The 23830-nt window shown below is 37.8% G+C and overlaps 1 non-coding gene across 1 annotated transcript; it reads left to right on the forward strand.

Annotated features, from left to right (window-relative positions):
- Positions 1 to 227: 227 nt before the first annotated feature.
- On the forward strand, positions 228 to 334 carry LOC130460360 (small nucleolar RNA R71). Its single transcript, XR_008920246.1, has one exon. It is a non-coding gene; the product is annotated as a small nucleolar RNA R71 (small nucleolar RNA).
- The last annotated feature ends 23496 nt before the right edge of the window (positions 335 to 23830 follow it).

A 23830-nucleotide genomic window follows, 5' to 3' on the forward strand; every position in this document is an offset into this window, starting at 1 on the left:
ACAGAGCAGTAAGTTTTTCAATAGAATTCATCTTATGCTTACTACCCCTGTCAGCAAGGCCTCTAGGATTCCTTTAATGGGCATTATGAATAGCCATCTCCTCAATCACCTCGAAAGCTCTAGATACATGAAGTTTCATAAATCTCCCACTAGCATGAAAGTATAGAATAAGCCTAGAATCGTTACCCAGACCGTTGTAAAACTGTTGGATCAAGAACCACAGTTGTAGACCATGGTGTGGGGATTCTCTCTGCAGGTCTTTGAATCTTTCCCAGACTTCAAACAAGCTCTCGTCTGCCTGTTGTGTAATAAAAATGATCTGGCCCCTCAGACAGGTTGTCTTCTCAGGCGGAAAATATTTTACGTAAAAAGCAAGAGCCAAAGAATCCCAGTCAGTGATTTTCATAGCTGCTCGATTGAGCCCGTTAATCCATAACTTTGCCCTCCCACTCAGAGAGAATGGAAAGAGAATCTCCATAGTCTGCTCTGGCATTACATTCTTCTGCTTGACAGTAGAGCAATATTGAATGAAAGACTGAATATGAAGATTAGGGTCTTCACCCTTTACCCCACCGAACTGGTGCCTCTCAATCATATTTATCAATGCAGATTCAATCTTCAAATTCTCAACCGCAATAGAAGGCATGATCGCCTTAGGAAGCACAGACAGACTCGGCTTAGAGTAGTCTGTAAGCCTTGGTTCTACTGTCTCGTCACCCTTCTCTGAATCTGTATGAAATAGATCGCCAACAAGATGATCAGATTTAGAGTCAGAATAATCTCCCAACTATTCGATGAATCTATGCCGACTACGGAAGGTCCGTTCAGGTTCAGGATCAAATGGAGTGAGATCACTAGTATATACAGTCCCGAGCATAAACAAGCAAAACTAGCAAACAATCGTGAGATCCGATCTCAAGGGACTTAAATCCCTTGAGATATAACAATAATCTAGAAAAGACGATTAATAACAGAAAATATAATCGTTCCCCGACAACGGCGCCAAAATTTGACAGGCTAAATCGTACTCCTATAAAAAATAAACCTAACGTTTACCAACTAAAAATATAGCAAGGGAAGTAGGGATCGTATCCACAGGGAAACAATGTTCTTTCTACTACTATTCAACAAGTCTAGACTATTGGTAACAAGGGAATAAGTTTGGTTTGTAAATTAAAACTAAGGCAATAATTAAATCGGAAAATATCAATATTAAGGGAATCTAGGGCAACAGTTCACCACAAATGCAAATCGGGATTGGACAACGGACAACAACCATCAATCAACAATCATAACTAGGAAAACATGCATCTCACGAATCTTATGAATTCCTTAGGAAATTATAACTAGCAAGCTCTCGCTATGTACTAGAAAAAAATCCTATCTAATAGCCACAGACCAAAAACATCAGATTTATACTTCTCGGCGCATAATCTAAGGTTAATCGAACTCAATTAAAATAGTCCGGCCAAACAGAATTGACGAACAATTAAAATAAGCTATAGAAATCACAATCAATTAATCAATAATCAAGTCCACATTCAATCCCAATCATGCATTCATGGATCCCCTAAACCCTAGAAATTAGACTACTCACTCATATTAATAATAAACAAGGCAATTAATACTTTTGAAAACATAATTGAAACAAAATAATAAAGCAAAGTAAGAATCAATACCTAAATGAAGAACTGAAGAATGAATGACAAATTGAAGCTTTGATTAAAAATAAAACTAAGTGTTGAAAAATTATATGTCTACTAAAAATATAAGGCTTAGTATTTATAGTTTGCCCAAAATACAACTCAAAACCGGAAATAAAACTGGCGAAAAAACGCTGGAGGTTGGCGTCGCCCGATCGGGCAAACGGCCGCCCGATTGGGCATTCTGCTCGACAAACAGGTCAATCGGGAAAATTTCCGCCCGATCAGCCGAATGCGAAATGCTCCATACAACCTTCAGGATGGCCGCCCGATCCGGATCGAGCGAAGCCCGCCCGATCGGGCGCGCGTTGACACTGGAAATTGTCTTTTTCTTCGCCCGATTTTCTCATTTCACCGTCCAATCATAGGGCGATTAGAAAAATACATCGTCCTTCACTCAAAGCACCAAGTCTAACTCTCGGGGCTCGAACATAGGCATCCTAGGCTCCCAAGGGTCGACCATAATCATCCCGAATGTACTCGGAAACCGTGTAGTGGCCTATATCATCGCGAAACGAGGCTAAAAAGGCTATTTCTCATAAAACGATCCTGAAACTCAAGGTTCACTTACAACACACATTAGTACTAAAATTGGCTCCTAAGAGATCATTTGACGCAGAAAAGTACTAAGGGACGGGGGTAAAAACTCTCTATAAAAACACACATATCATCAGGAAATCGAAGTATCCTGGATTTCTGCTTCATTTTTGCCATCTTTATGCGAAAGCTATTCTTTGCTAGCAAAGAGAAAGCATTTATAAAGAATGAATCAGAAAGATTACCTTTCCCTCAGTCAACTTTGAGGCATTGAGGTCAACAACACCCTTCAAAGGGTTTGTTCCCAATTCGGTATCAAAATAAGCTTATGTCGGAGATTCCTTACGTTTACTCTTTCTCCTCTAATCTATTGTGCATTTGGTTGAGATCAAAAGAACATTCGGTTGAGATAAAAAATCTAAATATTACAGAGTACAAGTAAACAACAATAATTTATGGATTCTTACACTCTCAACTTAGATATTCTGACTTATACTTAAAGGGAATTACTCAAGAAATTTTGACTTTCATTTAATAAAGAGGTATCTCTAGAATATAGCTCTAAGAAGTACGCACCCAGTTTCTCCACCTAAATAAATGCTTTAGTGAACATACTATGAGTAGTAATTCTAGTCACTAGAAGATGTAGCATGATTCTAACTAGTCTACAGGGTGCATGATATAGTCCAAGTTACAACCATCAACATGACATCTCAAGCTTTAATGTAACAAGACAATTTTCTTTTCTTTTTTAAAGGAACATGATCAATAGAAAATATATTACAAGGTATAAAAGAAACACAATAAAAGAGGACAATGAGTTCCTTGAAGAAGATGAGCCGAAAGTCCCGACCATACTGAGAAACTTAGAAAATAAATCCAAGTACCATGAAAGAAAATTAAAACACCGGCCTGCACCAACAAGCCGTTGTAAAAAATAACACTTCACCATGTGTTCTAAATGTCAAAAAATTGGAAAAAGTTATGCTTTAATTTACCAGCATACGTTTTCCTTTTTCCTCGAGATAACTGCTTACACCCTTCGCAAAGCATATAAATTTCGTTTAAATCCATATAAGTCATAGAAATTGTGCCAACACTTTCCACCTAAATGGCTAAATCTATTCTCATATAAATTATATGGCCAGAGTGAAAGAGATAATTCCCTTGGTCCAAGTTTGCATTTAATGCATTTAATGTTAAGTCTAATAAATGCGGTTCAGTATTAATTAAGCAAGTTAATTATTCTGTGAGATCAAGTGATCTAAATGCCTAGCTAGAGGCCGCTTTAGTTCAAGTGGAATTAATATAATTAATGCCACAACTTACTCTTGACAGAACCCGTAGGGTCACACAAATAGTACGTGAACGGATCAAGTATTTAGTTGAATATTATATTCAATAAATACTCTTATTATGGATATTCGAAAATGACGGATGTTGGTTTAGTGGGAGCTAAACAAACTGTCAAAAGGCAAAGAAAGAATATTTGCCGGAAATGAAAATATTACTGGAAACGGAAATATGCTTCATAACGAAAATATAAATATTATCGAAGTCGAAGATATATATTTCAGGAAATGGAAATATGGTTTGTATCGGAAATATTATTCGAAAATAGAAATGTTGCAGGAATCGAAAATATTACCGGAAACGGAAATATTATCGAAATCGGAAATATTATTGGAATCGGAAATATTATCGGAAACGTAAAGATTGTCCGAATAGGAAATAAATTCCGGAATCGGAAAAACGAATCGGAAGCAGGAAACAAGCGACGAACCATTGCACGAAGCAATGGCCCATCACTTGATCAGCCTAGCGCAGCACCAAGCACCAAGGCGTAGCGCCAACGCAAGCATGCCAGGCACACAGGCCCAACGCACAAGCCCAGCGCACAATGCTAAGTCTAATCAATGCGGTTCAATATTAATTAAGAAAGTTAATTATTCAGTGAGATCAAGTGATCTGAATGCCTAGCTAGAGGCCTCTTAAGTTCAAGTGGAATTAATATAATTAATGCCACAATTTACTCTTGACTGAACCCGTAGGGTCACACAAATAGTACGTGAACGGATCAAATATTTAGTTGAATATTATATTCAATAAATACTCTAATTATGGATATTCGGAAATGACAGATGTTGGTTTCAGTGGGAGCTAAACAAACTGTCAAAAGGAAAAGAAAGAATATTTGCCGGAAATGAAGATGTTACTGGAAACAGAAATATGCTTCATAACGGAAATATATATATTATCGAAGTCGAAGATATTGCCGGAAACGGAAATATGGTGTGTATCGGAAATATAAATCGGAAATAGAAATGTTGCCGGAATCGGAAATATTACCGGAAATAGAAATATTATCGGAATCGAAAATATTATCGGAAACGTAAATATTGTCCGAATCGGAAAAAAATTCCGGAATCGGAAAAACGAATCGGAAGCACGAAACAAGCGACGGACCATTTCACGAAGCAATGGCCCATCTCTTGATGAGCCTAGAGCAGCGCCAAGCACCAAGGCCCAACGCCAACGCAAGCACGCCAGGCACACAGGCCCAGTGCACAAGCCCAATGCCCAGCGCGAAGCTGTGCAGGCCGTGTGCGGGTTGTGCGTTGCTTGGCCCATGGCGCCAAGCTTGCTTGCTCGGCAAGCTTGCTTAGGCCACAAGTCTGCGTGCACACATGACCTAGCTGGGCGGTTTGCTTGCTTTGCAAGCAACCGGCCAACCTTGGCATTTTAGGAAAATTGGTTTTTGGTATATTTCCAAGACTTTCCTAAAATCGTCCTAGGGTTTTGGCTCCTAGGGTTTTTCCTATTTCCTATAAATACATGGCCTATGGACATGTACAATACACATCAATTGTAACACATTTCAATACACTTTGCCTATCACCTAAAAGTGAGATCCCGAAATCATAAACCTTATATTATATATCCTAGTTGGTACGATCTAAGGCGGATCCGAACGTGATGTGTGAAGGAAATAATTCCCTTTGTCCAAGTATGAATTTAATGTTAAGTCTACTAAATGCGGTTCAGTATTAATTATACAAGTTAATAATTCAGTGAGATCAAGTGAACTGTATGCCTAGCTAGAGGTCGTTTCAGTTCCAGTGGAATTAATAATATTAATCCACAGCTTACTCTTGACTGAACCAGTAGGGTCACACAAATAGTACGTGAACGGATCAAGTATTTAAAGGAATTAAATACTCCATCTATGGATATTCGGAATCGATGGATCTTGGTTCCAGTGGGAGCTGAAATCGTCAAAGGAAAATTATGAATACTCCGGAAACGGTGATATTGCCGAAAACGGAAATATGGATCGTATCGGAAATATAAATATTACCCAAGTCGTAGATGTTGCCGGAAATGGAAACATGGTACGTATCGGAAAATATTATCGGGAATGGAAATATTGCCCGAATCTGAAATATTGCCGGAAACAGAAATATTGTCGAAATCGGAAATATTATCGGAATCGGAAAATAATTCCGGAAACGGAAATATTAAATATTTTTTCGAAACGGAAATTTATTCCGGAATCGAAAATATTAAATATTTTTTCGAAACGGAAATTTATTCCGGAATCGGAAATATTAAATATTGTTCGAATCGGAAATGAATTCCGGAATATTAAATATTAAACATGATCAATCGGAATATTAAATATTAAACATGATCAATCGGAAGCACGACGTACGAAATAAACATCGGACGAGCTTGCTAGACGCAAGGCCCAGCACGAAGCTAGGCCCGCGCCTAGCGAAGCCCGCGCGCGTACAAGAAAACACATAGGCGCAGCCGGCTGCGCCAAGCAAGCAGGGCTAGCCAAGCACGACGCAAGGCCAGGCCCAGCGAGTGAGGCCAGCAAGCTGGCGCGCCCTTCGTGGGCTGCGAGCAGCTGCTGGGCCGAGCTCAGCGCGCGCGCACAACGCCCTTCGTGGGCTGTGCGTGTGTGTTTGTTTTTGTGTACGAATCCTTGATCGATTAGGATTCGTTTAGATTAATTTCCTAAAGCTACTAGAAATTAGATGATTGAATTTAAGTCTAATTCAGATTAGCTAAATAGATTCCTAGTAGGTTTCTAAAATCCGATTTCCCTACCCTATAAATAGGTGATCATATTCACAATTTATAATAATCTAATTCAAGTATTCATATATGTTTTAGGCTTAAAACTAAGATTTTTATTTGCCATAATATTCTAAAATATTACATAGAACCTTAGGTGCAATTCTAGTTAATTAAATCTAAGGCGGATCCGAACGTGATGTGGACTATCTACGGAGGGACGACATTTGGAGTCCTAGGCTTGTTCTTGTTCGGTTCGGGCGCAGGTAGGGAGGGCACGCTACAAAGTGTATGTGTCCTAAATTATGCTAATTGTTATGTGACAATTAATTTGGATTCCTGGCTTTATGGTTTTTCCGCATGATTTATATTCAATTATATGTATCATAACCTAACAGTGGTATTACGAGCCACTAATTAATTCCATAATAATTAGTTAACATGGTTAAATTTTAGAAATTTGCAATGAATTAAAGGGGTGATTAATGTATGAAATGTTTGATTTTTTGTAATTAATCGCAAATTCGTGTGATTATTTAATTATATGTTCGTAGAGTTTTCGGCAGTTTAGTAGATAATGGTCGGAATCGTATAATTTTATAGTGTATTTCGCATGTAAACGGCGTTTTAAAATTTTGACTTAAATCAAAGATTTTATGCCGAACCCAGAATTCCCAAAGTCGAAGCCTAACTATGATTTTTCGGAGGTTTTAGTTTTTCGAACGCAAAATTTGTAATTTTAAGATGTTAAATTAAATATTTGCGATTCTTGTTTGTAAATCTTGAATTTTTGATTGACCTACTGTATATGTTTAACAAATTTATATGCCTAAGCTTGTGAATTATACAACCTAATTTGTAATTGTAATTAATTTGTTGAAATTCGAATAATTTAGAATTTGATTTGATTTTCATGATTAATTAACAATTTAATTAGGTATCCATGATTAAAAACCACCATAAAAGTTGTTAACTTTTGATAAATTTTAAATTTTTATGACCTAGATTTGAATCCATGATAATCGGAAATTAATTGAATAATAAATTTTCGATTTTTTGCCCTAAATTTATGAAATTAATATGATTTATTAATTTGTTTATAAATTTGAATTAAAAAGTTTTAATTTTTATATATGTCGCTCATGAATGTTGCACGCACAAAGCAATGGACGCTACGTGTTACCCTTAAGGGGTGTTGTATAGTGCGGGCATGCGACGACGAGCAAGGGAACTCGTCGCCCATGCGTTACGAATGCAGCGAAGAGAGATTGCTTGAAGCTTAAGGAAGATCAGAAGAACGAAACAGTCGTTTCATCTTCAGGTATTTTTGTTATAGACTGTATACTTGCTAATTCAACTTCTTGGGTATTAGATACAGGTTGTGGCTCACACTTATGTTCCAATTAGCAAGGACTAAGAAGAAGTAGAAGGTTAAGCAAGGGTGAAGTTGACTTACGAGTGGGAAATGGAGCACGGATTGCTGCATTAGCTGTAGGAACTTATTATTTTTCGTTACCCTCTGGGCTAGTTTTGGAACTGGAAGTTTGTTTCCATGTTCCAAGTCTTACTAAAAACATCATTTCTGTTTCTCGCTTAGATGCTAAGGGATTTTCCTTTTTAATAAAAGACAATAGTTGTTCGTTTTATTTTAAAGAGATGTTTTATGGATCTGCTAGATTAGTCAATGGAATTTATTTATTAGATCATGGCAAACAAGTTTATAACATAAATACCAAAAAGGCCAAAAAGAATGATTCAGATCTCACCTATCTGTGGCATTATTGATTAAGCCATATAAACATAAAGCGCATAGAAAGACTTTAAAAGGAAGGAATTCTATAACCATTTGACTTAGAGGATTATGGTAAGTGCGAATCATGTTTACTTGGCAAAATGACAAAGCAACCTTTCTCTAAAGTTGGATAAAGAGCAAATGAACTATTGGGTTTAATCCATACAGATGTATGTGGACCAATGAGTACAAATGCTAGAGGTGGTTTCAGCTACCTTATCACTTTCACTGATGACTTCAGTAGATATGGTTATGTCTACCTAATGAAGCATAAGTCTGAATCCTTTGACAAATTCAAGGAATTTCAGAGTGAAGTAGAGAATCAATTAGGCAAGAAGATTAAGGCACTGCGGTCTGATAGAGGCGGTGAATATCTGAGCTATGAATTTGATGACCATCTGAAATAATGTGGAATTCTATCAGAATTTACTCCTCTTGGAACACCTCAATGGAATGGTGTGTCGGAACGGAGGAATAGAACCTTGCTAGACATGGTTAGATCAATGATGGGTCAGGCCGAACTTCCAATAGAATTTTGGGGACATGCACTAAACACAGCTGCACTCACTATAAATAGAGCTTCGTCTAAAGCTGTTGAAAAGACTCCTTATTAGTTATGGTTTGGAAAGCCTCCAAAAGTGTATTTTCTTAAGATTTGGGGTTGTGAAGTATACGTCAAACGATTAATTTCAGACAAACTTCAACCAAAATCTGAAAAATGTATCCTTGTGGGCTATCCAAAGGAAACAAAGGGTATTACTTCTACAATACATCTGAGAACAAGGTGTTTGTTGCTCGAGATGGTATCTTTTCGGAAAGAGATCACATTTCCAAAATGACAAGTGGGAGAAAAGTAGACCTCGAAGAAATTCGAGTCGAACAACAAATTCTAGAGAATGCTCAAGATGACATTCAGGTTAAAACTCAGAGATCTTTAGAAGTATCTGGTGAGAATCTAGGACCATCTAGAATTGTAACCCCGCGTAGATCGCAGAGATATAGATCTCAGCCGGAAAGGTACTTAGGTATTTGACAAACGAGAGTTATGAAGTTCTATTACTTGAAACTTATGAACCTGCGACTTACAAACAAGCTATGACGAGCCCTAGTTCCAAGTAATGGCAAGAAGCCATGCAATCTGAATTAGACTCCATGTCTGAAAACCAAGTTTGGGATTTGGTCTATTTGCCAGATGGCTACCAAGCCATTGGAAGCAAATGGGTTTTCAAACTGAAAAAGGATAAGGATGGGAAACTGGAAGTTTTCAAAGCTAGATTGGTTGCAAAAGGTTACAGGCAAGTCCACGGTGTGGATTACGATGAAAACTTTTCACCAGTTGCAATGCTAAAGTCTATTCGGATAATGTTAGCAATCGCTGCATATTACAATTACGAAATATGGCAGATGGATGTCAAAACTGCTTTCTTAAACGGCGTTTTAACGGAAACTGTGTTTTTGACACAGCCTTAGGGTTTTGAGGATCCAAAAAATGCTAAAAAGGTATCCAAGCTTAAGAAATCAATCTACGGATTGAAGCAAGCATCAAGGAGCTGGAATATGCGTTTTGATGAAGCAGTCAGTGACTTTGGTTTCATCAAGAACGCAGACGAATCTTGTGTATAGAAGAAGGTCAGTTGGAGAAAAATTTATTTTCTAGTATTATATGTCGACGACATATTACTTATCGGAAATGAGATTCCTATGTTGAACTCAGTCAAGATTTGGCTTGGGAAATGTTTTTCGATGAAGGATCTAGGAGATACACAAGACATACTGGGCATCAAGATTTACAGAGATAGATCTAAGAAGATGATTGGCCTCAGTCAAAGCACTTATATCAATAAGGTGCTTGAGAGGTTCAATATGGCAGACTCCAAGCGAGGCTACCTACCCATGTCTCATGGAATGACTCTAAGCAAGACTCAGTGCCCAAAAACACTAGATGAGCATAGACGAATGAGTGGGATTCCATATGCATCATTGATTGGTTCAATAATGTATGCTATGATATGTACACGCCCGGATGTTGCACATGCACTCAGTGCTACGAGTAGATACCAGTCAGATCCAGGAGAGGCACATTGGACTGCTGCCAAGAATATTCTGAAGTACCTGAAAAGGCACAAAGATGATTTCCTGGTCTATCGTGGAGATGATGAATTAATTGTTAAAGGCTATAGGGACGCAAGTTTCCAAACCGACAAGGATGATTTCAGATCACAGTCTGGGTTTGTCTTTTACTTCGATGGAGGTGCAGTGAGCTGGAAAAGTGCTAAGCAAAGCACCATTGCGGATTCAACAACTGAAGCGGAGTACATTGCTGCACATGAAGTAGCAAAGGAAGCTATTTGGCTAAGGAAGTTCATAGGTGAACTTGGTGTAGTTTCCTCCATTAAAGGACCAATATCTCTGTATTGTGATAATAATGGAGCTATTGCACAGGCAAAGGAGCCTAGACACCACCAGAGAGTCAATCATGTACTTCGTAGATTTCACCTTCTACGAGAGTTTGTTGAAAGAAAAGAAGTCGAGATAAGCAAGATCAGAACTGATGACAACATCTCAGATCCATTAACTAAACCTCTGCCGCAGGCGAAGCACAACTCGCACACTACAGCTATGGGAATCAAGCATGTTGGAGAATGGCTTTGATGTCCTTATTTAATATTTTAAGGTTTTAGAGTTTAATACTTTGTAAAACGTTATTGGTTAACCATCCACATTTAATGAATAGAATTCATTTTTCCATTTAATTTGTGGTTTATTAAATGATGAGTCACTTTAATTTGACGATATATTCAAGATAGATTGTCTGGACCAGTACTGTGACTAAGAAACGTCTATCAAGTGAACTTGAAAGTCAAAAGTTGAAAATGGTCCCTTGTCGGAGTTTTCTATAAAGATGGACGCATAGAAAACGTTAGACGACTAGAATGCAAGATGACTAGTAGTTCGGTTTCTTGAACTATGTGGACATGGCAATGTCGCAATCATTTGCATAGATACTTACTTTAGGAAGACTAGTATTGGACAGACCTATGAAACTTTACTGTAAGAGATGAAAATCTGTCATAAGTAAATTTCATTAAAATTATTAGACCCTAATCCTCAATACCTGAGTGATTTGAGATTACTTGTTTGACAACTAGTTACTTTGACGTTGTCAACCGTCGCACCGTAAAAGGAGGCTATAAAGGCAACGCTCGGGTAATCACCTATCAAACGAAGACTAATCTCATGATCGCAAGATTGGGATTTTCCTCCCATAAATCGGGATGAGATGCTGAAAGTTGTACAAGGCCACTCGGAGAGCTAGAAAGTGTAAAATGCATGGTCGTGTTCAGATGAATCATAGGCTATGATTATCTGTTTATTTGATCAGTTAAACTCTGAAACCGAGAAACACCTCTGGACATAATGAGGATGACAACTCTTACCTTATGTTCAAGAGTAAGCATCAAGCGGCAAAGGAATTAGGAAATGCACACTTGTCCCTAAGGACAAGTGGGAGACTGAAGGAAATAATGCCCTTGGTCGAAGTATTTATTTAATGTTAAGTCTAATAAATGCGGTTGAGTATTAATTATACAAGTTAATAATTCAGTGAGATCAAGTGAACTGTATGCCTAGCTAGAGGCCGCTTCAGTTCAAGTGGAATTAATAATATTAATCCACAGTTTACTCTTGACTTAACCAGTAAGGTCACACAAATAGTACGTGAACGGATCGAGTATTTAAAGGAATGAAATACTCCATCTATGGATATTCAGAATCGACTGATCTTGGTTCCAGTGGGAGCTGAAATCGTCAAAGGCAAATTATGAATACTCCGGTAACGATGATATTGCCGGAAACAGAAATATGGATAGTGTCGGAAATATAAATATTATCCAAGTTGTAGATGTTGCCGGAAACGGAAACATGGTACGTATCGGAAAATATTATCGGGAATGGAAATATTGCCAGAATCTGAAATATTGCCGGAAATGGAAATATTGTCGGAATCGGAAATATTATCGGAATCGGAAAATAATTCCGGAAACAGAAAATATTAAATATTTGTTCGAAACGGAAATTTATTCCGGAATCGGAAATATTAAATATTGTTCGAATCGGAAATGAATTCCGAAATCGGGAAATATAATTAATCGGAAGCGCGACGCAAGTAATAAACATCGGACGAGCTTTCTAGACGCAAGGCCCAGTACGAAGCTAGGCCCGCGCCTAGCGAAGCCCGCGCGCGCACAATCAAACACATCGGCGCAGCTCGCTGCGCCAAACAAGCAGGCCCAGCCAAGCACGAAGCAAGGCCAGGCCCAGCGAGCGAGGCCAGCAAGCTGGCGCGCCCTTCGTGGGCTGCGAGCAGCTGCTGGGCCGAGCTCAGCGCGCGCGCACAGCGCCCTTCGTGGGTTGTGCGTGTGTGTTTGTGTTTGTGTACGAAGCCTTGATCGATTAGGATTCATTTAGATTAATTTCCTAAAGCTACTAGAAATTAGATGATTGAATTTAAGTCTAATTGAGATTAGCTAAATAGAATCCTAATAGGTTTCTAAAATCCAATTTCCCTACCCTATAAATAGGTGATCATATTCACAATTTATAATAATCTAATTCAAGTATTCATATATGTTTTAGGTTTGAAACTAAGATTTTTATTTGCCATAATATTCTAAAATATTACATAGAACCTTAGGTGCAATTCTAGTTAATTAAATCTAAGGCGGATCCGAACGTGATGCGGACTATCTACGGAGGGACGACATTTGGAGGCCTAGGCTTGTTCTTGTTCGGTTCGGGTGCATCTAAGGAGGGCACGCTACAAAGTGTATGTGTCCTAAATTATGCTAATTGTTATGTGACAATTAATTTGGATTTTTGGCTTTATGGTTTTTCCGCATGATTTATATACAATTATATGTATCATAACCTAACAATGTGGACTTTCTACGGAGGGACGACGTTTGTCGTTCTAACTTGTTCTTGTTCGGTTTTGGGGCAGCTAGGGAAGGCACGCATCACCATGTGTGTTCACTAAATTATGCTAAATGATTATGTGCATTTAATTTGGATTCTGACATTTATGGTTTTTCTGCATGACATTGGATTTTTCATAAACCTACAGTGGTATCACGAGCCTCTAATTAATTGCATAATCATTTAAATTAATATGGATTAATATTATAAATTTTCAAAGAATTAATTCATGCAATTATTAATTAATATATATGTTCACAGGATTTTCGGCAGTTTTGTCAATAATGCTCGGATTCTTATGTTTTTATAATGAATTCCGCATGTAAACGCCGAAGCCAGATTTCCCAAATTCGAAGCCTAACTATGACTTTTCGGACGTTTTAGTTTTTCGAATGCATAATTATAATTTTAATGATATTAAAAATTAATATTTGCGAATCTTGTTTAATAATCTTGAGTTAATAAAAGACCTACTACATAAGATTAACAATTTTATGTTTTAAATTCGATAATTATGCTACCAAATTTGTAATTATAATTAATTTGTTGAATTTCAAATAATTCGGAATTTGTTTTGATTTTCATAATTAATTAGTAATTTAATTGGGATCTTATGAATAGAACACCACCTAAAATTTGTTAAAGTTGAATCTTTAAAATTTTATGAACCATGTATTAATCCCTAAATTTTATGTAATCGGAAAATTGTTTTACTTGATGAATTTTTCGATTTATCGCCTTAATATTTATGAAATTAATATGATTTATTACTTTGTCATAAATTTTTGAAAATTGTAAAATATTAATTTTATAAATGTTCACAAAATTGCACGTACGAACCAATGGATAGCTTAGTGTTACCCTTAAGTGTTGCAATGATACGAGTATGCGACGAAGAGCATAGGAGCCCTTCGCTCATACGGTACCATAGCAACGAGCAAGGAACAAGCACACACATGGGCTACGGCCTGTGCGTGTGTGTTATGTGCAAGTGAACGAGCAAAGGCGAGGGAACAAAGCAAGGCAAGCCTCGGCTGGGCAAGCACATAGATGTGCACTGCCTTGCATGCTTGATGCCTTGTGCGTAACACCAAGGTGGGCGCTGGCCTCGGCCAAGTGTGCTGCCTTTTGCACACAAGCACATGGGCGCTGCAGCAATGCACGCGGACCATGGTTGCTGCCTAGGCGATGGACTTGCGCGGTCCAGCAGGTGTTGGGCGCGCCAACGTAGCTGTCCGCGCATGGGCTTGGTGAGGCATGGGCTTCGTGCTTATGACCTTGCCTTGGCACAACGTTTTAAATGGTTAAAGGCCATAAAACAGAATCAATGTTTTGATGACAAAATTGACATTTTGTTGAGTTGCAAAATTGGTTTACACCTATTGGTTGCAAATTGGTTTTAAGGATAAAAACCATCAAAACATGAAATTGTGTTGTCACACAAAGCTATATTAGTTGCTAAAGGTTACAAGCAAAATCATGATGTGGATTGTGTTGAAACCTCATGCATAATTGTAATGCTCAAGTCTATAATTCAAGCAATAATTGCATATTGGTACATATAGAGATTGGATGACAAAACGTATTCCTCAATCAAATGTTGGAATAAACTATGTACATGACATGTTATAGGATTTGTGCGATCCAAATAATGCTTGAAATTAATGCTAGCTTATAAATTCTAAGTATGGATTTAAGCAAGCAATTGGGAATTAGAACTGTATTTTAGTGAAGCTAATAAGTATTTTTGTTTCATAATATATACATGAATCTTATAGATATATAAGAAGTTTAGTGGGAGTACGAAAAACTCAATTTGTCCTATGTGTGTCACGCATATCTCTCTATTGTAAAATAACATTCAAATGCTAATGTCTTAGATTTGAAAATTATTTATCAAAGATGGACCATAGCGAAGCTTAGTACATACTGGGTATTAAGATCTATTTTCAAAGATCTTACAATATTGTTTTAGATTAAGTGATGACATTTACTAAATCAAATACGAAAGAATCCATTGGAGATATTCGACCCATGTGAATAAATCTAACTAATGAATGTTTGAACTATGTATAATCATTTACTAGGTTAAACATCAAAGGATCTAAATGATATTCTTCACCTATATTACATTAAAGAATTTTGTTGGATTCACTATCTACTGAAATTGAATGAGCTAAAGATTACATGAATAGAATTCGATTAGAAGTTATTCTGCAAAAGTATTTATCATGTATGATATAATATAAGGATCTCCAAAAATGTATCGTATGGCTTTAGGCAAAACGAACATATACCAATCTCTATTGGTCTAAGTAAAGATCAAGTATATTGAGATCAAGAAAAACTTATGGTACTTGAAAAGGTACATAGGATTAGTTCTTGTTTCAAGGAAATGAAGATATGCTAAATATTGATGTTACACGCATAAACACTGGCAAAGGATTAAGAAACATCATTTTGGAGTTAACCATTGACAAGGATGAGCTTTGAGCATCGTGTTTTGAAATGCCAACATGGATTGAAGACCATGAGTTGTTGCGTGGGAAACTAAATATTAATTTCTATGTTCTAAGATACAGCTGGATGTCTTCCACATATCTATGAACTGCTTGGATAAGCAAATCCAAATAAAGCATCACTAGCAACCTATACAATTGAAGTAATGTACTTATTACATAAGAAGCTATGAAACTGAGTTGTTTATGTTATAGAGTTCTTCACTGAACTTGGGTGGATCACATGTCTGCTGACTTGGTGGTTCTTCATTGCAAAATGCATAGAACCACTATTTAAGCAAGAAAGACTAGATAAAAAAAATAAACATACTCAAAAGATTTTATCATTCTATCTCGAAAGACATTCGATGAAAATAATATTAAGATTGACAAAGCATGATAACTAAACCTTTGCAACAAGTGAGATGCAACACTCACATTGTGGCATTGGAAATCAAATATAGTTTTAAATTCCATTAGTTGTTTTAAAGATGGGTTAGAGGCCCATGGTTATAAAACACTCAGGTTGAACATTTATCATATATGAAATGAATTTTCATATTCCATTTAATCTTGGTTTAATATTAAATGATGAGTCCTTTTAATTTGACAATATATTCAAGATAGACTGTCAAAACCAGTCTTGTGACTAAGAAATGTCTATCAAGTGAACTTGAATGTCAAAAGTTAAAAATGGTCCCTGGTCGGAAGTTTTCTATAAAGGTGGACGCATAGAAAACGCTAGACGACTAGAATGCAAGATGACTAGTAGTTCTGTTTCTTGAAATATGTGAACATGGCAATGTCATAATCATTTGCAAAGATACTTATTTGCCAAGACTAGTATCGGACAAGACCTATGAAACTTTACTGTAAGAGATGAAAATTTGTCAGAAGTAAATTTCGTTATCTTATTAGACACTAGTCCTCAATACCTGAGTGATTTGATCTTACTTGTTTGAGAACTAGTTAGTTTGACGCTGTCAACCGTCGCACCATAAAAGGAGACCATAACGGCAGCGCTCGGGTAATCACCTATCAAACGAAGTCTAATCTCAAGATTACAAGATTGGGATTGTCCTCCCATAAAATCGGGAAGAGATGCCAAAAGTTGTATAAGGCCACTCAGAGAGCTAGAAACTGTAAAATGCATGGCCGTGCTCAAATGAATCATAGGCTATGATTATATGTTTATTTGACCAGTTGAACTCTGACACCGAGAAATACCCCTGAACGTAATAAGGATAACTAGTCTTACCTTATGTTCATGAGCAGGCAACGAGCGACAAAGGAATTGGGAAATGCACACTTGTCCCTAAGGAGAAGTGGGAGACTGAAGGAAATAATGCCATTGGTCCAAGTTTGCATTTAATGCATTTAATGTTAAGTCTAATAAATGTGGTTCAGTATTAATTAAGCAAGTTAATTATTCTGTGAGATCAAGTGATCTAAATGCCTAGCTAGAGGCCGCTTTAGTTCAAGTGGAATTAATATAATTAATGCCACAACTTACTCTTGACAGAACCCGTAGGGTCACACAAATAGTACGTGAACGGATCAAGTATTTAGTTGAATATTATATTCAATAAATACTCTTATTATGGATATTCGAAAATGACGGATGTTGGTTTAGTGGGAGCTAAACAAACTGTCAAAAGGCAAAGAAAGAATATTTGCCGGAAATGAAAATATTACTGGAAACGGAAATATGCTTCATAACGAAAATATAAATATTATCGAAGTCGAAGATATATATTTCAGGAAATGGAAATATGGTTTGTATCGGAAATATTATTCGAAAATAGAAATGTTGCAGGAATCGAAAATATTACCGGAAACGGAAATATTATCGAAATCGGAAATATTATTGGAATCGGAAATATTATCGGAAACGTAAAGATTGTCCGAATAGGAAATAAATTCCGGAATCGGAAAAACGAATCGGAAGCAGGAAACAAGCGACGAACCATTGCACGAAGCAATGGCCCATCACTTGATCAGCCTAGCGCATCACCAAGCACCAAGGCGTAGCGCCAACGCAAGCATGCCAGGCACACAGGCCCAACGCACAAGCCCAGCGCACAGCGCGAAGCTGTGCAGGCCGTGTGCAGGTTGTGCGTTTCTTAGCCCATGGCGCCAAGCTTGCTTGCTAGGGCCACAAGTCTGCGTGCACACATGACCTAGCTGGTCAGTTTCCTTTTTTTGCAAGAAGCCGGCTGTGAGGGGGTTGAAAAACTCGACGAGGCGCCTCTTAGGAAGCGTGTACGGCCCACACGACTTTTCTGCTCTGGATGTGGCAAGCATATTTAGTAAATAGGAACTAACTGAAGGAAATGTGTCCCAAGGTGAATTAGTCTAATACCAAGGTTCAGATTAATTACGAACAATTAATTCAGTGAGATCAAGTGATCAGAACAGCTAGTTGGAGCAATGCTTCCGACCAGTGAGTTCTAATCTATATTAGGCTCACTGCTTACTCTTGACTGAACCTATAAGGTCACACCAATGACATGTAACAGATTACCGAATTAGATGAATCGGAAATTCATTTAATAGCTTTTCAGGAATTAGTTCGGAAAAACATAAATATACGATATGAAGTTGGATCAGAATCGTATATCGTATCGCGAATATTCGTAAGCTAGGCGAAACGAATAATCGTATCGTACGACGGTGATTCGCCAAGTACGATACTATAAATAATAGCCATAAGGCGTTGGTTGCGAATACGAGCCGCAACGGAGCTGCAGGCCCATCGAGCCAAGCGCGCATGCGCGCAAGACCCAACAAGCTAGCAACTCGCGTGCAACAAGCATCCACCCCGCGGGGCTTGGCGTGTGCACGCAACATGGGTAGCAGTGTAGCGAGCAACGCAACGAGGCCCAAGGCCCACGGCTGCGATGCTCGGCTGCTGTGTGTGGGCTTCGATGTGTGAGCATGTGTGGCCGGTTGAGGCCTTGTGCCTTGGGCGATTACACATTATAACCTAAGGATTATAATCCACACACACACACTTGTTTTTTCAACCCTAACCTAATTTCTAAATTACGTACGTTCAGTTTCCGCCTCCGCTCTAAACTGTTCTTCCCAAAAAGCAAAACACTCTTGAGCATTGTCTAAGCTACGAATCTCAAGACGGATCTGAACGTGTCGGTGAACCAAATAGAGGAACTAGGGAAAACACACTTCGAATGTAAGTTTGCTTAATCTGTGCTTTATACATATTTCCTGGCTTTGGTGAAGTTCCGCACATGTTATGTATGTTTAACTGTATTCCTCTACAGTGGTATCATGAGCCTTATGTATTCAAAGAATTTTTTAGCATGATTTATTGTTTTTGCTGTTTGTCGAATTTTTGAGAATTTTTATTTAATTTTTGGAATTATTATGAATTATTGGATGAATTGCGTAATAGATTACGAATTAAAAAAGTTTCATATTTTCGACTTTTCTGAATTGAAAAAACAGGCCTCGGAGTATGAGATTTTTGGCGTTTTTGTTAATTTACGTATTAAAATTAACAATTTCGAAAAGTATTCCAATTAATTGCACAACCTAAACTATTTGGAATTGATTGAAATTTTTCCCTACTAATCTTGGGTATATTTTAAAATTATGGCACAATTTTATTCCATAAATGTTAAGAATAAACCCTAATTTTATTTTCCCTAAATTTGTAATTTTTAGATCGGAAATTGATTTTTAAAATAATTTAGATCTGGAAATTTGGTTAATTGGGAAAGGGAATATAATTTCATATAAAAGTGGCAGTTTTTAAAAATTATTGGATTAAAATTTTGATTGGATTCGTTAATTTTAATCGTCACTTAAACCAAATTGGTAAAAATCTGAAATTTAAATGTTTAGAACGATTTAAATTTTTGGATTCGATTATCAAAATGTTCAAATTTTTGTTGACATTGTTCGTTCGTTAAATTTGAATATTGTTAGCCTAGATTTAATAAATTTTGCAAAATTGGATTGTTGTAAAAATTAATTAAATCACCAACTTGTTATTTTTCGAAAATAAAAATGATTAACTTTATGAAAAATAACTAATGCAAATATGGTTTCGTGAAATTGAATTTTTTTTAATTAGTTAGTTCGTATGGCACGAACCAAAGGCACGAGACAGGGGGTGTGCGGTGCGTGTGGCTCGTCGTAGCACATGCGCGCTGCCTTCCCGCAGCATTGGCGCAGCAACGCGGGCAGCCAGCGAGCGAGCTGGCGTGCCAGCGCCCGCTGGTCGAAGCAGCGAGCAACGCAGGCGCTGCCTTCGCTTGCGAGCAGCGAGCAAGCAAGCAGCGATGCTGCGTTGCCATGCGTGCAGCGACGAGCACACGAGCAGCCTGCCAGCAGCGATGGGCTGCGGTATAAGTGCGATGGCCTTGCGAGGGAGGGGCTCTGCTCCTCGTGTCCTCGTACGGCCACAACGTACTTGGCAGTGCTGGGCTGGGCGCAAGCCTAGCCCGTATTGCGCAAAATTTGGCGTTTTTGTTCGTTTGGGCTTTTAGTTCATATTTGCATTAAATGGCTAACGGTGGGTAATTATTAGATTTAGTTCACCAAATAATCGAACCAACATAGAAACAACTAGGTCCAAAGTAATATTGAGTTTAAAATTGCCATCCAAATCAAGCACTTACAAAAATCTAATGATCTAACGTAGTAGGTTTCCGCCAAAGCGAGGTGCTATTTTAGTTGACTTAGATGGTAAGGTATCCCAAAGGAACACGTTGATTGTGGTTTTAACTCAAATAACAATGGCATATGTTGTGGCAAAGGAATAAATTATGGAATTAATTTATTAACCAAGAGTTATTTGGGGATTACTAGAAATAGGTTTTGCTTACCTAGAATCTTAAAAGACTTAAGGCATGCCAAAGCTGCTTAAGGATTTAGGACATTTAGGGTCTTGGAATCGTTTCATTCATTCTTGGACCATGTTTTTCTTTTGCATGAGTGAAATGTTTAATAACTTTAATGATTGCATGTTCGCACTTATTTCAAAGTTATTAAGGTTATGAATGGTTATTTATTGCAAATTCTTTTCTGATGTAGTAATCAAATGGCCGCAAATAATAACAACTCGTTCAACCTACGTTCAATTCTCGACAAAGAGAAGTTGAACGACAATAATTTCCTCGACTGGCATAGGAACTTGCAAATAATTCTAATGCATGAGGAAAAAGAATATGTCCTTGAGGAAGAGTTAACAGAGGCTGCCAGGCCGGAGGTGACTCAAGCTGCCCTTAACCGTTAGATCCAGGCCAACAGGGATGTCAAATGTGTGATGCTTGCATCCATGAATCCTGAACTTCAGAAAACGTTCATTAACTCGGATGCTTACCAAATCATCTCGGAGTCGAAGAACATGTTTCAGGACCAAGTCAGAATCAAAAGATTCGAGACTCAGAGGTTGATCTTTGAGAATAAGCTCAAGAAAGGAGAACTAGTGAGCCCGCGTGTTCTTAAGATGATTGGATTGTTTGAAAACATGAGAGCTCCAGATTCCGACGTCTCTAATGAAATGGCTATTGACATCATTCTCCATCGCCTTATAGTGGATATGATCAGTTCAAGTTGAATTACAACATGAACAACATGGAGAAAAGATCTTACTGAGCTTCACGGTATGCTGAAAACCGCTGAAAAGACGTTCAAGCAAGAGAATAAGCAGGACGTGCTTATGGTGCGTAAGGGCAAAGGCTTCAAAAAATCAGGCAAGGGAAAGGGAAAGAAGGGTAAGGGCAAGGCTTTATCCACACCTAAGTCCAACGACACCAGTTCTGGTAAACATAAAAGGGTGACTCGTTCTCCTGCCGACTCTGAATGCTTCTACTGTAAGAAGAAGGGGTATTGGAAGAGGGATTGCTTGAAGAGAAAGGAAGATGAGAGGAACGGGAACGTTCCTTCTACTTCAGGTATGTATGTTATACATTATAATCTTGCAAATTCTACTTCTTGGGTATTAGATACTAGTTATGGCTCACACTTATGTTCCAATTCTCAGGGACTAAGGAGAAGTAGAAAGCTTGATAAAGGCGAGATGGATCTACGCCTGGGAAATGGAGCACAGATTGCTGCATTAGCCGTAGGATCTTATTTTATTCCTTTGCCTAGATGTTTTGTTTTGGAACTAGAAAACTGTTACTATGTTCCTAGTATCACCAGACACATCATTTACGTTTTAAGTTTAGATTCTAAAGGTTTTAGTTTTCAATTTAAAGACAATAGTTGTTCTTTTTCTTTGAATGGTATGTTTTATGGTTCAGCACAACAAGAAAATGGTCTATATGTGCTAGATACGAACAAACACATATATAACATAAATATAAAAAAAGGCTAAAACTGGTGATTCCGATCTCACATATCTTCGGCATTGTCGATTAGGCCATATAAACACAAAACGCATGGAAAGACTTCAAAGGAAGGGATTCTAGAATTATTCAATGCGAATCTTGTTTACTTGGAAAAATGACAAAGCTACCTTTCCCAAAAGTAGGAGAAAGAGCAAGGGAACTACTAGGGCTAATACATACGGACGTATTTGGGCCTATGAGTACGAAAGCTAGAGGTGATTTCAGCTATTTCAAAACATTTACGGACGATTTCAGTAGATATGGGTATATTTACTTAATGAAACACAAGTCTGAATCGTTTGAGAAATTCCGAGAATTTCAAAATGAAGTAGAGAATCAACATTGAAAGAAAATCAAACCTCTAAGATCAGATAGAGGAGGTGAATATCTTAGCCACGAGTTTGATGACCATCTAAAAGAATGCGGTATTCTTTCTGAATTGACTGCTCCCGGGACACCTCAATGGAATGGAGTGTCGGAACGGAGAAACATGATCTTACTCGATATGGTTAGGTCAATGATGGGTCAAGTCGAACTTCCTTTACAATTTTGGGGACATGCGTTGCAAACAATAGTACTCACACTGAATCGTGCTACATCAAAAGCTGTTGAAAAGACTCCATACGAATTATGGACTGGGAAACTTCAAAAGTTGTCTTTTTTAAAGATTTGGGGTTGCGAAGCATATGTCAAGCGATTAATTTCGGACAAACTTGAACCAAAATCTGACAAATGTTTCTTCGTTGGGTATCCAAAAGAAACAAAGGGGTATTACTTCTACAACAAGTCAGAGAACAAAGTATTCGTTGCTCGTGACGGTGTCGTTTTGGAAAGAAATCATATTTCCAAATGGACATGTGGGAGAATAATAGACCTCGAAGAGATTCGAGACGAACAATGAAACAAGAACTCTTTAGAAGCAGTTCAAGGTGAAGAACCACCAAGGCTTTAAGAAGAGCCAGTGGGAGTAGTTCCTCAAAACGTTGTTGCCCCTCGTAGGTCACATAGAACTAAGGTTCAGCCGGACAGATGGACATGCGTCCTCTTAACTGAAAACTTAGATGTTCTCATATTAGATAGTGATGAACCTATGACTTACAAGCAAGATATGACGAGCCCAAGCTCAACTAAATGGTTGGAGGCCATGAAATCCGAGATAGACTCCATGTATAAAACTCAAGTGTGGGATTTGGTAGATTTGCCGGATGGGTTTACACCTATCGGATGCAAATGGGTCTTCAAATTGAAGAAAGACAAAAATCGAATTGTATACATATACAAGGCTAGATTGGTAGGAAAAGGTTACAGGCAAGTTCACGCGGTTGACTACGATGAAACCTTTTCTCCAGTCGCTATGCTTAAGTCTATTCGGATAATCCTTGTGATTGTCGCGTTTCATGACTATGAAATATGGCAAATGTATGTCAAAACTGCCTTCTTGAACGGTGTTCTTGAAGACACTATGTTTATGACACAGCCGAAGGGTTTTGTCGATCAAAAGAACCAAGGAAAGGTATGCAAGCTTAAGAAATCCATTTATGGATTAAAGCAGGAATCAAGGAGCTGGAATAAACGATTTGATGAAGCAGTCAATAAGCTTGGCTTCATCAAGAATCAGGACGAATCTTGTGTATACAAGAAAGTCAGTGTGAGTAAAATTGCATTCCTAGTCTTGTATGTAGACGACGTACTACTTATTGGAAACGACATTCCTATTCTGGAGTCTGTAAAAAGACTTGGCTTGGAAAGTGTTTATCAATGAAAGACATAGGAGAGGCACAGTACATATTGGGCATCAAGATCTATACGGATAGATCTAAGAGGATGATTGGACTAAGCTAGAGCACTTACATTGACAAAGTGCTAGCTAGGTTCAATATG

Source organism: Spinacia oleracea, chromosome 4 (assembly GCF_020520425.1).
Source record: "Spinacia oleracea cultivar Varoflay chromosome 4, BTI_SOV_V1, whole genome shotgun sequence".
NCBI classification, from domain to species: domain Eukaryota; kingdom Viridiplantae; phylum Streptophyta; class Magnoliopsida; order Caryophyllales; family Amaranthaceae; genus Spinacia; species Spinacia oleracea.